Source organism: Heterodontus francisci, chromosome 45 (genome assembly GCF_036365525.1).
Source record: "Heterodontus francisci isolate sHetFra1 chromosome 45, sHetFra1.hap1, whole genome shotgun sequence".
NCBI classification, from domain to species: domain Eukaryota; kingdom Metazoa; phylum Chordata; class Chondrichthyes; order Heterodontiformes; family Heterodontidae; genus Heterodontus; species Heterodontus francisci.
The window spans coordinates 17,856,791-17,870,185 of NC_090415.1; the positions used below are offsets into that span (position 1 = coordinate 17,856,791).

The 13,395-nt window shown below is 41.5% G+C and overlaps 1 long non-coding RNA gene across 1 annotated transcript in view; it reads left to right on the plus strand.

The window, feature by feature from the left end:
• LOC137356111 (uncharacterized) overlaps positions 1-1,088 on the plus strand; it is a 186,957-nt gene extending 185,869 nt beyond the window's left edge. The window contains exon 3 of the long non-coding RNA XR_010971005.1: positions 781-1,088. This is a non-coding gene — a long non-coding RNA (uncharacterized lncRNA). The remainder of the gene's footprint in view (positions 1-780) is intronic.
• Positions 1,089-13,395: the final 12,307 nt, after the last annotated feature.

The window sequence follows — 13,395 nt, forward strand, 5'->3', positions numbered from 1 at the left end:
TTGACCGTATGTCGCACCCACATTGATAAGCTCTTGTGCTAGCTCAACAAACCCTTCACCAGAAACAGTTTGGAAAGATCGAATATCTTTGCAACAGAAACTCACGCATTTGTCTATAATTTCTGATTTCGTGTGAGTGGGTATGTTTTTCTTTCTTGTCCGTACAAAGGAAGTTAAGTCTGACCGACTTGGCCCTGCTGTGGGTCGAGTACATCCTTTTACAGTGTGTCGCTGCAAAGATGAATTTCCTGTCTTTTTGCTGTGATATTTTAGGAGAAGTTTGCAAGATTTACATTGTACAAATCCACTTGAACTTTTACTATTGCGGAAAACAACAACATTGAAATGTTCCCACACGGAAGATTTACGTTTTCCAGCGACAGGACTTTCCACTGCTAAACATTCTCCAGTAGACAGCATTTGTTTTACATCCATAGTGTACAGTAATGTAAAATCACCTTTGGACACATATAGTCGGGTCTAGTCGTGTTTGGGTCAGGCAGCCAGGCTTTAAGTCAGATTTCTACTTCCAAGTCCTATTGTTGAAGGGAAAACAAGCAGACATTGTTTAAAATGTGTCCTTAAACTTCTCACCTAGTCTTTAAAAAATCGCCGCATCGTTATAATTCAGCCATTTTTTTCTGCTGTTCACTGTCCAATAACAATGAACAGAGAGACTCTGGATCTGAACCAGGAACATTCATTACAGTTTGGAGACAGAAAGCAGCAATGATTTTCAATAGTGAGCACTTCTCATTCTGTCTCTCTCACCCTGTCCAGACACTGCCTGAGAAATACCTCTCTCTTCTCCTGACTCACTCCATGTCCCAGGACCAGTACCTGCTAAAGGCCTGCGACCAGACCCGAACCCAACAGGACCTGACGACGTGTGTCGGGTTTGGGTCGGTCACTCTTGCGGGTCGAGCTCTTGGGCTCGGGTCGGACAAACACAGTATTAATCGGACGTGAAAGGTTGTTTAAAAAGATGACGATTGGAGCCACGAGGTCAGTGATTGTTTGGTCATGAGTTAAACAGAAACCCATGGAGTTGTGCCACACTGTACCAGTATCTGTATTGCTTAAAATAAACACAGCAATTGCCAGAAGGCTCAGTAAATATTATAATACATTATGTAAACTCCTGCTTTGCAGGTTGAAATCCTTGCTGCAAGTTTATCCAGTGAGCAGCTGAGATGCAAAGAGCAGGAATGTTCTGAGTGATTAATTATTACAAAATGATTATAAAATATACAGTATTTACATTAAAAATATAACCTGCTCATTGTCTGGACTCTAGTCCACACACACACACAGTACCTGACCGGACCCGAACCCGACCCGACCATCCCTTCACTTCCCTTCCTGACACCCAACCTGCAAGATGCTGCAGCGCATGCGTGATGACGGCAAATTGACGGCAACGGCTCACTGCGCAGACTCAGTTCCGACCCGGACTCCCAGCTCCGGTCAGTTTTTTTAAATTTCAATACTGACCAGCAGAGACTGACCGAGAGTGTCCGACCCGAACCCGAACTGGACCCGAGCCCGAAAGCCGGAGCCGCAAGCTGGGCCCGAGCCGAGGCGGACACATGTGCTCGGGTCCCGCTCGGGTTGGACTCGGGTATCCAGGCCTCTAGTGTACATTCCACACAGTCCCCGACTCCCGCTGAACTTCCCCGCTATTCAATGTTAATCTCTGAACACATCTGCAGACTCGCTCCCAAACCTGGTGTTGCTGCTGGAAGCAGATGTTGTTTGTTCACTTACCCCGGGACCCGGATGTCTCCATTCGCAGCTGATTTAAACAATCTTCCGCTCACTCACTGAATGACGCTCAGAGACAGTGTTGGGGGGAGGGGAGCGCATGCGCTCTTATCCTCATGATGACGTCACAGTGGGCGGGGTTATATCGCGCCTGCGCAGCTCTCTGCAACAAAAAGCAATGGGAACTTTGCCCATTTCACCCTCATCAATGTGTGAACAATGAAACTGAACATGGGGTTAGGGTGGAGGGAGGGTGGGGAGGGGTGGAGGGAATCTATAACCTAGAAAGCCGGGAGCTGATCCCATTTAGATGTTCAAATTGCCGTCTCTCCCTGCAGGGTGTTTGTTATTATTGAGACCCTCCTCTCAAAACAATCCGACAGAAACATGGGAGGAAGGAGGGAGTCGGTGTGTTTGCTGGGACCTTGTAGAATTCATTTCAGTCAGCAAAGGTTTGTCTAACCGGAGTGAAACCCGCGGTCAATGTGAGAAATACACAATGGTGATCTTCATCGTTTCATTCTAAACAAGAGAGACACGGAGCTGCCGCGATTATACCAGACACACAAACACAGTGACAATAGAGCCCGTCCCAGAGTTTCAGCTCCCGGTTGTTAAATGAGCTCATGTACACAGTCTTTGCTGTCTGTGTCAGATTTGTCAGCAAGTGTTTTACTTTCCCTTTCTGTTCCTGACATATGAATGTGGATTTTACCATGTATCTCTCAGTTACTGGGATGTGATTGTGGGTTTTATTCTATATCCACAAGCCTATGATTAGTGATTGTGGCTTGTGTCCTAGGTCTTTCACTATCTTGTTTAATATGTCCATTATTCTGTGCATGTTACTTTATGGGAAATGACTGCAGGATTTATTCTTTTCCTGCCATATTACTACTATGACTTCAAGAGCTGGTCAGAAGCCAGAAACTCTGTGGTTAGTAACTCACGTCCTAACTCCTAAAGACTTTCCACAACCTACAAGCCACAAGTCAGAAGTCTGATGGATTACTCCCCACTTGCCTGGATGTGTGCACCCAAACAACACTCAACAAACTCTATACCATCCAGGACAAAACAGCAGGCTTGATTGGCTTACCATTCACCGGATTAGCCATTTACTCCCTCTGCCAGCAATGCACAGTGTGTACCATCTACAAGATGTATTGCATCAACCTGAGGAAGCACCGTGAACAGCACCTTTCAAACATCTGCTACCAAGTAGAACATAGGCAGCAAACGTATGAGAACATTACCATCTGCAAGTTCATCTCCAGTTCATATGTCATCCTGACTTGAAAATATAACACCATTCCTGCATCATCACTCAGTCCAAATTCTGCAACTCCCTACCGAACACCACTTTGGGTCTACCTACACTACAAAGACTGGAGGGAGCAAGAAGGCCACTCGACACCATCTTCTAAAGGGCAATGAGGGATGGACAAAAACTACTCTCCTTTCTACAGATGCTCACATCCCATAAACATACACGACAAATAATCATAAAGGTGTGTATATGAATGACATTTGTTCTGTGTCTGTTCATCACTGGTACAGTATGAGTTTGGAAGTCATTCCACATCTGTCATTCTGAAAGACAGGATCTGTTTGTTTATATTTAAGGAACAATGAAGGAACTCTTACACATCTAGATCTGTCCAATTATCTTTCCCTCTTTGTATGGTATGAGAGTGAGGGATGCATTCTTTATCTCAGAATGTGGAATGTGACTGTGGGTTTTTCTCTGTATCTGTCAATTACTGATAAGCACATGTGTGCTTTCCAGTGTACCTGTCTACATCTGATGTGAGTGTGGGTTTAACTCTTTTCAGTCAGTATCCGATGTATGAGCATGTGCTTCAATCTACCTGCCAACTTCTGATGTGAGTGTGGGGTTTATTATGTATCTATCAGCTTCTGGTATGTATGTGTTGGTTTTGTCATGTACCTGTCAGTTTCTGCTGAACTGAACAGTGGTTTTGGTTTGAATCTCTCACTATCTGTTATGTGAGAATGAGCATTGTTTTGTACTTGTCAATTTCTGGAATAGAAGAAAGCTCTTTACATTGCACATAATACACAGCAAAATATTGTGAATGATGGAATTTAAAAACAGAAAATGCTGTAAACACTCAGCAGGACTGCCAACAACTATGGAGTCAGAAACAGAGTTAACCTTTCAGGTCAATGGCCTTACATCATTGATCTGAAATGTGAACAGTCTCCCTCTCTCCACAGGTGCTGCCAGATTTGCAGAGTATGTCCAGCATTTTCTGCTTTCATTTACACTGTACCTTCTTTATTCTGGCGAGTGAATGTGGGATCACTCTTCACCCTTTCATTTCTGATATGTGAATGTGGATTTTACCCAGCGTGTTGTCATTTACTGCAATGCAAATATCTGTTTTATTCTGTACCTTTTTGTTTGTGGTAATTGATTGTGGATTTTAACCTGCATCTGTCAGTCTCTGTAATGTGAATGCTGCTATTACTCTGTATTTGTCTGTGCATGATTTGTGAGGATATGTTTTACTTTCCCTGTCTGTTTCTGGCATCTGAATGTGTATTTCGCTATGTACCTCTGAGTTACTTTATGTCTATGTGGGTTTTATTCTGTTTCTGCATGTCTCTGGTGAGTGTAACGTTTTCCCTGTACCTATAAATATCACACTTGTCAGTCTGGCCTTTATTCTGTACCTGTTTCTTTATGGTAGTGCTTTTCCTGTCAATCTCTGATATGCTACTTTACATTTTATTCTGTACTTGTCAGATTCTGTGATGTGATATTGTTTTTCTCTGTCTATGTGTGTCTGGTATGTCATTATCAGTTTTACTGTGTACTTATTAGCTTCTGGTATTTGAGTATGAGGTTCTCATTGTATATTTCAATCTGTTCTGTGAATCTACTTCGTCCTTGAACTGACAGTTTCTATTCTGTGACTGTACATTTAAAGGATAATTGTTAATTTCTGCTCAATAGGTGTTCATTTAACTCTGTTCATGTCAGTCTCTGCAATGAGAGTTTGTGATTTATGCTGAATCTGCCATTTGTTTATCTTGATGGTATGCTTAATTCTGTTCCTGTCAGTCTCTGTTTTTAAGGATTTTTTTCTGAGTATTTGTCAGTCTCTGACGTGTGAGTGTGGGATTTCCTTTGTGTCTGTAAGTTTCTAGTGTGAATGAGAGGTTTTTAAATCTGTACATGGCAATTCCTGAAAAGCGAGCATGGATTTAACTCTGTAACCCTCATACTCTGGTATTTGTGTTTGTGTCTTTTTCTTCTCATTACCTGTCTGTTTCTGAAAAGTTGATTTGAATTTTACTTTGTACCAGTTACATACTGATCCCTGTTTGTGGGGTTTACTCTGCACCTCTCACTTTCTTATGTGATTGAGATTTTTATCTGTACCAGTCAATCTCTGGTATTTGCATCAAGATTTTACTCCACATCAGTCTAACTTAGAATCGTGAGTGTTGATTTTTACCTTGTTTCCTTTGTACTTTGCAGTATGGAACTGTAATTGTCACTTTCTGGTATTTGTGTGTTGCTTTTCTTTCATGCCTCTCAGTCTCTGTTGTGTTTTTCTGTATTAGGCGTGGGGTGAGTGGGTTTGCTTCATGCCTGTCAGTTTCTATATGTTAGTGCGGTTTTATTTTCTAGTGGGTGTGTGTTTTTTTTTTCACTTCTTTAGCTGTATTATTCAGTTCCTTGGATACGGGTGTATGTTTCACTCTATATCTCTCAATCCCTAGTCTACAGTTTATCTCTGTCAGTTTCTGATTTTGAGTGTGGGTTTATCTGTACCTGTCACATTGTTTTATGTGAGAAACATCTTATTCTGTATCTTTCAGTTTCTGATGTTTGTTTGTGTGTCTTGAACTTTTGCCCCTCATTTTATTGCATGTGAGTGTGGGTTTTACTGTTAATCTAACACTTACTTGTATATGAGTGGTGTTCACTCTTTATCTTTGATTGTCTGGTTTGTAAATTTAAGTTTTAACCTGTGCATTTAAATTTCGAATGTGCAGGTATGGTTTTTAACCTGTCTATGTCACGGTCTGGTATACAAGTACGTTTTTCAGTCTGGCTTTTGACTCTGGATTGTACACCACATCTCTACATTCTCTAGAATGCGAGTGTGATTTTTAATCTGTACATGTCAGTTTCTGACATGTGTCTGTGAGGTTTACTTTGTACATTTCATTCTCTGGTCTGTGACTGCTGAATTTATTCTGTATCTGTCAGTTTATGTAAAGTGACTTTGAGTTTTAGTCTGTATCTGTCAGTATCTGGTATATAAATCATCTTAATTATGTGTGTGTTTTATTCGGTATCTGTCAGTGTGTGAAGTGCAAGTGTTGGGTTTTCTTTGTACCTGTCAGTTATGGATGAGAGATTTTCACTCTCTAACAGTAAATTTCTTGGAATTCACTGTGGATTTCACTCTGTGTCTGTCAGTCTCTGGTCGTTGAGTGTGGCTTTTATACTGCATTTGCTATTTTCTGATATGCAAATGTAGATTTTAATCTTTACCTGTTATTTTCTAGTATGCGAGTCTGGTTGTCAATCTGTATCTGTCAGTTTCACATATGTGAGGGAGGCAGTTATTCTGCACCTGTTACTTTCTGAAATGTGTGAAGGTTTTTATCTTTCCCTGTCAGTTTCTGGTGTGTGAATGTGACCTTTGTTCTGTCCCTATCTGTTTCTGTGAATGGAATGTGGGTTCTGTTCCTGTCAGTTTCTTCCCCCCACCGGCTCACTCCATGTTCCGGGACCAGTTTGTGCTCCACAATCTCCGACTCCCGCTGAACTTCCCCGCTATTCGATGTTAATCTCTGAACACATCTGCAGACTCGCTCCCAAACCTGGTGTTGCTGCTGGAAGCAGATGTTGTTTGTTCACTTACCCCGGGACCCGGATGTCTCCATTCGCAGCTGATTTAAACAATCTTCCGCTCACTCACTGAATGACACTCAGAGACAGTGTTGGGGGAAGGGGAGCGCATGCGCTCTTATCCTCATGATGACATCACAGAGGGCGGGGTTATATCGCGCGTGCGCAGCTCTCTGCAACAAAACTCAATGGGAACTTTGCCCATTTCACCCTCATCAATGTGTGAACAATGAAACTGAACATGGGGTTAGGGTGGAGGGAGGGTGGGGAGGGGTGGAGGGAATCTATAACCTAGAAAGCCGGGAGCTGATCCCATTTAGATGTTCAAATTGCCGTCTCTCCCTGCAGGGTGTTTGTTATTATTGAGACCCTCCTCTCAAAACAATCCGACAGAAACATGGGAGGAAGGAGGGAGTCGGTGTGTTTGCTGGGACCTTGTAGAATTCATTTCAGTCAGCAAAGGTTTGTCTAACCGGAGTGAAACCCGCGGTCAATGTGAGAAATACACAATGGTGATCTTCATCGTTTCATTCTAAACAAGAGAGACACGGAGCTGCCGCGATTATACCAGACACACAAACACAGTGACAATAGAGCCCGTCCCAGAGTTTCAGCTCCCGGTTGTTAAATGAGCTCATGTACACAGTCTTTGCTGTCTGTGTCAGATTTGTCAGCAAGTGTTTTACTTTCCCTTTCTGTTCCTGACATATGAATGTGGATTTTACCATGTATCTCTCAGTTACTGGGATGTGATTGTGGGTTTTATTCTATATCCACAAGCCTATGATTAGTGATTGTGGCTTGTGTCCTAGGTCTTTCACTATCTTGTTTAATATGTCCATTATTCTGTGCATGTTACTTTATGGGAAATGACTGCAGGATTTATTCTTTTCCTGCCATATTACTACTATGACTTCAAGAGCTGGTCAGAAGCCAGAAACTCTGTGGTTAGTAACTCACGTCCTAACTCCTAAAGACTTTCCACAACCTACAAGCCACAAGTCAGAAGTCTGATGGATTACTCCCCACTTGCCTGGATGTGTGCACCCAAACAACACTCAACAAACTCTATACCATCCAGGACAAAACAGCAGGCTTGATTGGCTTACCATTCACCGGATTAGCCATTTACTCCCTCTGCCAGCAATGCACAGTGTGTACCATCTACAAGATGTATTGCATCAACCTGAGGAAGCACCGTGAACAGCACCTTTCAAACATCTGCTACCAAGTAGAACATAGGCAGCAAACGTATGAGAACATTACCATCTGCAAGTTCATCTCCAGTTCATATGTCATCCTGACTTGAAAATATAACACCATTCCTGCATCATCACTCAGTCCAAATTCTGCAACTCCCTACCGAACACCACTTTGGGTCTACCTACACTACAAAGACTGGAGGGAGCAAGAAGGCCACTCGACACCATCTTCTAAAGGGCAATGAGGGATGGACAAAAACTACTCTCCTTTCTACAGATGCTCACATCCCATAAACATACACGACAAATAATCATAAAGGTGTGTATATGAATGACATTTGTTCTGTGTCTGTTCATCACTGGTACAGTATGAGTTTGGAAGTCATTCCACATCTGTCATTCTGAAAGACAGGATCTGTTTGTTTATATTTAAGGAACAATGAAGGAACTCTTACACATCTAGATCTGTCCAATTATCTTTCCCTCTTTGTATGGTATGAGAGTGAGGGATGCATTCTTTATCTCAGAATGTGGAATGTGACTGTGGGTTTTTCTCTGTATCTGTCAATTACTGATAAGCACATGTGTGCTTTCCAGTGTACCTGTCTACATCTGATGTGAGTGTGGGTTTAACTCTTTTCAGTCAGTATCCGATGTATGAGCATGTGCTTCAATCTACCTGCCAACTTCTGATGTGAGTGTGGGGTTTATTATGTATCTATCAGCTTCTGGTATGTATGTGTTGGTTTTGTCATGTACCTGTCAGTTTCTGCTGAACTGAACAGTGGTTTTGGTTTGAATCTCTCACTATCTGTTATGTGAGAATGAGCATTGTTTTGTACTTGTCAATTTCTGGAATAGAAGAAAGCTCTTTACATTGCACATAATACACAGCAAAATATTGTGAATGATGGAATTTAAAAACAGAAAATGCTGTAAACACTCAGCAGGACTGCCAACAACTATGGAGTCAGAAACAGAGTTAACCTTTCAGGTCAATGGCCTTACATCATTGATCTGAAATGTGAACAGTCTCCCTCTCTCCACAGGTGCTGCCAGATTTGCAGAGTATGTCCAGCATTTTCTGCTTTCATTTACACTGTACCTTCTTTATTCTGGCGAGTGAATGTGGGATCACTCTTCACCCTTTCATTTCTGATATGTGAATGTGGATTTTACCCAGCGTGTTGTCATTTACTGCAATGCAAATATCTGTTTTATTCTGTACCTTTTTGTTTGTGGTAATTGATTGTGGATTTTAACCTGCATCTGTCAGTCTCTGTAATGTGAATGCTGCTATTACTCTGTATTTGTCTGTGCATGATTTGTGAGGATATGTTTTACTTTCCCTGTCTGTTTCTGGCATCTGAATGTGTATTTCGCTATGTACCTCTGAGTTACTTTATGTCTATGTGGGTTTTATTCTGTTTCTGCATGTCTCTGGTGAGTGTAACGTTTTCCCTGTACCTATAAATATCACACTTGTCAGTCTGGCCTTTATTCTGTACCTGTTTCTTTATGGTAGTGCTTTTCCTGTCAATCTCTGATATGCTACTTTACATTTTATTCTGTACTTGTCAGATTCTGTGATGTGATATTGTTTTTCTCTGTCTATGTGTGTCTGGTATGTCATTATCAGTTTTACTGTGTACTTATTAGCTTCTGGTATTTGAGTATGAGGTTCTCATTGTATATTTCAATCTGTTCTGTGAATCTACTTCGTCCTTGAACTGACAGTTTCTATTCTGTGACTGTACATTTAAAGGATAATTGTTAATTTCTGCTCAATAGGTGTTCATTTAACTCTGTTCATGTCAGTCTCTGCAATGAGAGTTTGTGATTTATGCTGAATCTGCCATTTGTTTATCTTGATGGTATGCTTAATTCTGTTCCTGTCAGTCTCTGTTTTTAAGGATTTTTTTCTGAGTATTTGTCAGTCTCTGACGTGTGAGTGTGGGATTTCCTTTGTGTCTGTAAGTTTCTAGTGTGAATGAGAGGTTTTTAAATCTGTACATGGCAATTCCTGAAAAGCGAGCATGGATTTAACTCTGTAACCCTCATACTCTGGTATTTGTGTTTGTGTCTTTTTCTTCTCATTACCTGTCTGTTTCTGAAAAGTTGATTTGAATTTTACTTTGTACCAGTTACATACTGATCCCTGTTTGTGGGGTTTACTCTGCACCTCTCACTTTCTTATGTGATTGAGATTTTTATCTGTACCAGTCAATCTCTGGTATTTGCATCAAGATTTTACTCCACATCAGTCTAACTTAGAATCGTGAGTGTTGATTTTTACCTTGTTTCCTTTGTACTTTGCAGTATGGAACTGTAATTGTCACTTTCTGGTATTTGTGTGTTGCTTTTCTTTCATGCCTCTCAGTCTCTGTTGTGTTTTTCTGTATTAGGCGTGGGGTGAGTGGGTTTGCTTCATGCCTGTCAGTTTCTATATGTTAGTGCGGTTTTATTTTCTAGTGGGTGTGTGTTTTTTTTTTCACTTCTTTAGCTGTATTATTCAGTTCCTTGGATACGGGTGTATGTTTCACTCTATATCTCTCAATCCCTAGTCTACAGTTTATCTCTGTCAGTTTCTGATTTTGAGTGTGGGTTTATCTGTACCTGTCACATTGTTTTATGTGAGAAACATCTTATTCTGTATCTTTCAGTTTCTGATGTTTGTTTGTGTGTCTTGAACTTTTGCCCCTCATTTTATTGCATGTGAGTGTGGGTTTTACTGTTAATCTAACACTTACTTGTATATGAGTGGTGTTCACTCTTTATCTTTGATTGTCTGGTTTGTAAATTTAAGTTTTAACCTGTGCATTTAAATTTCGAATGTGCAGGTATGGTTTTTAACCTGTCTATGTCACGGTCTGGTATACAAGTACGTTTTTCAGTCTGGCTTTTGACTCTGGATTGTACACCACATCTCTACATTCTCTAGAATGCGAGTGTGATTTTTAATCTGTACATGTCAGTTTCTGACATGTGTCTGTGAGGTTTACTTTGTACATTTCATTCTCTGGTCTGTGACTGCTGAATTTATTCTGTATCTGTCAGTTTATGTAAAGTGACTTTGAGTTTTAGTCTGTATCTGTCAGTATCTGGTATATAAATCATCTTAATTATGTGTGTGTTTTATTCGGTATCTGTCAGTGTGTGAAGTGCAAGTGTTGGGTTTTCTTTGTACCTGTCAGTTATGGATGAGAGATTTTCACTCTCTAACAGTAAATTTCTTGGAATTCACTGTGGATTTCACTCTGTGTCTGTCAGTCTCTGGTCGTTGAGTGTGGCTTTTATACTGCATTTGCTATTTTCTGATATGCAAATGTAGATTTTAATCTTTACCTGTTATTTTCTAGTATGCGAGTCTGGTTGTCAATCTGTATCTGTCAGTTTCACATATGTGAGGGAGGCAGTTATTCTGCACCTGTTACTTTCTGAAATGTGTGAAGGTTTTTATCTTTCCCTGTCAGTTTCTGGTGTGTGAATGTGACCTTTGTTCTGTCCCTATCTGTTTCTGTGAATGGAATGTGGGTTCTGTTCCTGTCAGTTTCTTCCCCCCACCGGCTCACTCCATGTTCCGGGACCAGTTTGTGCTCCACAATCTCCGACTCCCGCTGAACTTCCCCGCTATTCGATGTTAATCTCTGAACACATCTGCAGACTCGCTCCCAAACCTGGTGTTGCTGCTGGAAGCAGATGTTGTTTGTTCACTTACCCCGGGACCCGGATGTCTCCATTCGCAGCTGATTTAAACAATCTTCCGCTCACTCACTGAATGACACTCAGAGACAGTGTTGGGGGAAGGGGAGCGCATGCGCTCTTATCCTCATGATGACATCACAGAGGGCGGGGTTATATCGCGCGTGCGCAGCTCTCTGCAACAAAACTCAATGGGAACTTTGCCCATTTCACCCTCATCAATGTGTGAACAATGAAACTGAACATGGGGTTAGGGTGGAGGGAGGGTGGGGAGGGGTGGAGGGAATCTATAACCTAGAAAGCCGGGAGCTGATCCCATTTAGATGTTCAAATTGCCGTCTCTCCCTGCAGGGTGTTTGTTATTATTGAGACCCTCCTCTCAAAACAATCCGACAGAAACATGGGAGGAAGGAGGGAGTCGGTGTGTTTGCTGGGACCTTGTAGAATTCATTTCAGTCAGCAAAGGTTTGTCTAACCGGAGTGAAACCCGCGGTCAATGTGAGAAATACACAATGGTGATCTTCATCGTTTCATTCTAAACAAGAGACACGGAGCTGCCGCGATTATACCGGACACACAAACACAGTGACAATAGAGCCCGTCCCAGAGTTTCAGCTCCCGGTTGTTAAATGTCCTCATGTACACAGTCTTTGCTGTGAGTTTTCAGGGCTCAGTTGCCGATTCCTAATCCTGTATCCCTTAAACACTCGGAACCAGGAGATCCTCGCACTCCCTGTTGAAAGATTTATGGACAGGAATTTTTCCAGCCTTTGGTCCAGTCGATCATAACCTGTTGTTCAAACATAGTATTATTCAAACAATTAATGTGAAATTCTGTTCACTACTTGGGCCTTGAACTCGGTTTGAGCAGACCAACTACTGAAAGATTCAGCATCTTTCCAGATATAGCAGCCAGAGCTGGATAGAGGGACTCAGGGTTTAATCCTGCACACACACAACAGAAGGAGTGACAGTCACACAGGGATGGGAACTGGTATCGTTTCTGTCGCCTACTCACCCAACAGGCAGAGTTAGAGACTGATCAAACATCCAACCCACTACAATTCAGTACTGGAGAAATACAGAGGCTCTTCCACTCCATTCTTCCCTCCCGTACACACGGCAGATTGACAGCACAAGGCCTTTCAGGTATCATTTCCGTGACCAAGAGTTTCATTCCGATGATATTAAACAGAGACTATCAGATATTTATCCTTCATCCTGGAAATACTCGGACTCACTCTTACACTTCTACCAGATTGTTTTGGCCAAATGAGGAGCCGCCCCCACACCCGCTCCCCTGCCTTATTCAGACAACCTTCCAGTCTCAGCCTCACACTCGTTACCATTAATTTGCTTTTGATCAATATGACTCAAAGATTGTTTGCAGTGTCAATCACTTAAATAATAATGGCAGTGATTTGTACAAATATCCCATATCCTCGACATCACCATGATTCCAACCAGGCAGAATAGTGAGAGTGCAGGTAAAAAACAAAACATGTTTCTAAAAGAGTATAAGAAAATATTAATGAGTAGCAACCAAGAGAAACAAAAATAATTTATAACTAAACAAAAATGTAAAATGACAGTGCAAAAAATTGCGGAGCTTTTAGGGATAAAGAAATGAAATCTCCTTGTGTTGGAAAAGGTAATGAATGAGAGCATTATATGTCTGTTCACAAAAGCCAGGATGAAGTTAATGTCCCAGTAGAGGAGGGGTACAGAGATATTGGATAGAATGAAAATAGACAGAAAGGAGGTTCTCAATAGATTGGCATCACTTTAAGTTAATGAGTCCAGATAGAAAGCATCTCAGATTACTGAGGG